Genomic DNA, 2,424 nt, shown 5'->3' with positions numbered 1-2,424 from the left:
TCTTAGTCCAGTATCAAATGCTTTGTTTCTGTATCAGCAGCAAAATAAAAGCAGCGTGGAAACAGTGACTGACTCCTCCAAATTTGTTATTTCATCTAAGTTGACTGAGCATGAATGTTGTTAGATTGAAGCATTTTCACGCTTTTACATGTAAGAGCAGCTGAGAATAATTACAATTTATTAGCCAGGTTGGAGATGGTTTGGTGATAGGAGGGCACACACACACACACACACACACACACACACACACACACACACACACACACACACACGAGGGAAATTAAAAAGCAGCTGCAGAGAGACAGAGAAGTTTAATTTATTCAGCATCACCATACCTGCCCAAATATGCCTGCCAGTTCAAAGATTTGGAAAAGCAATCTACTGAGTAGCCAGGTGTACAAACACACTTTTTAGATTAGATATTTTAGCACACAGATTGGGGGAAAAAAAAATATTAGAAAAATTGTTGAAAGTTACTCTTGTACATCCCTTATAAAGCAGAACAATAGGTAGCAGCACAACAGGTAACTTTTATGGGTAACTTTCCAGTAAAAAACCAACAACATGTCATGACAGTGCTGCAGAACAAATACAAATAAATAATAGAACAAATAGTTTAAAAACTCTCACACCAATCCCTAAATGTGTAAAATAACAAATGTTTAATTTTTACTTTGCTGGCATAAAGAGGTCAAATGAGTGATAATGTTGTTGTTACTAGGGCGGTCTGACCAGTTGCTACACAGCAGTCCTCAGCTGTTGTAGGAAATGGCTCTGGTTAAAGTTTGAAAGAAGGGAAGAAAAGAGGGCGATGCAGCCACAAGGCTATTACTATATGCACTTGTGTGTATGTGTATGTATTTCTGTGTAAGCATGTACTTGTGTATTGGACATGTGTATGCATCTATTGTGTGAGCCTGTGCCTTTTTTAGGGTAAATTGTACATGTGCTTAAAGCGTATGTAGATTTGTATGTATATACTGTGCAGTAATTTGTTGTGTGCATATACCTTTAGCTGTTTTTGAATATTTACATAGAATGCATGTGTGAATGTGTGTGCGTGTGTGTGTGCATGTTGTAGTATGGCGGTCTCACCTCAAGCCTGAACCCAGTGTAGCCGCGGGGAGGGTTGGGCATTTATGAAGGAATTCTGTAATTTTCAAAACTGTGGTTTGAGTTTCACTCTTTTTAACAAGCTGGTTTGGGCACTGATAATGGAAAACGGCTGCAGAGAGAAAAAGAGAGAGAGCGAAAGAGACTTTTGGCAGCATATGGATTCACTTCCCATTTCTCAAAATATGTTTTTGCCGTTCGCTCTTTGGGACTTTTTGCATTATTATTTCTATACTTGATAGACAACAAACTCTGGACAACAACAGGAAAAATTGTAAAAAGGGATATAAAGAGGGCACAGGATACATTAATGTCAATAAGTATTTGTGCCATGTGCCATGAACATGGAGTCTTGACCCCAAAAGCAGAACCAGGAATGACTCAGAGTACAATCTGAAAACTTGTCTGCCTTATTAATTCTGAGTTCTTGTTGCACTTGGAACTATAACAGGATTCAAGTGTGAATTTCTTTTCACCTTGGCAGCTCCATAATGTAAACCCTCTGTTGTGGTCCCGTCAGAAGTGACCAATTTTCAAACCTGCTTCTAAAATGCATTTTCTTGTATGTGCTTGCCAGAGTTTTTTATTAAATCCTTCACACTAAATATTCATAAAATGAATGATTATCACACTGAATTTACAACTCAAATCCAATTTATTTACATTTGATTATATGATGTGTCAAAAATGGAAAACTAATAGATAATACATTTATAAGCCTATAAGCTTAAAATACACACTAAAGAATTGAAAAAAAAGGGGAACCGATGACTGAAATGCTTGCCACCATATTTGTGTCCGACATAGTGATACAGTTAGGCTACAGATACAGTTTTTAGATACAGCCATTGTTTTAGAAAATCATTGCAACGAACACAGGTCATCTAAATGAGACAGAAAGACGTTTACAACCAAGTTTTTTTTTTATGGTTATTGGTTATTACCTCAAAGACTATTTTTACCTAAAAGTGTCTGCCTCAAATCACTTATCCCGACATTTACATTTATCTTGTACAAAATCCATCACCATACACCGGAGGTAGCCTGAATGCTTTCGACAGTATGGATGCCTATTAATACGTTGTTGCAGGATGGGTGATGATTTGGCCCCTGAGACAAAATATAAAAATATGTGATCACAGGACATGTAAGTGAGTCAACAACAATTATTGCCGTGTTATTTTGGTGGTGGTTAAGTCTTGAGTAATCATGCTAGTAGCGAGTTGTTGGCTAAAGGGCTGGTTAGCTTAGCACTCTATCTTGCTGCTACCTAACATTAGAGTTAGATGTTTTGTTTTCTTCTATAACAAA

The sequence above is a fragment of the Micropterus dolomieu genome, linkage group LG02, assembly GCF_021292245.1.
Source record: "Micropterus dolomieu isolate WLL.071019.BEF.003 ecotype Adirondacks linkage group LG02, ASM2129224v1, whole genome shotgun sequence".
Taxonomy (NCBI): Eukaryota; Metazoa; Chordata; class Actinopteri; order Centrarchiformes; family Centrarchidae; genus Micropterus; species Micropterus dolomieu.
The sequence above is the reverse complement of the archived record's forward strand: the minus strand, read 5'-3'. Positions refer to the sequence as shown.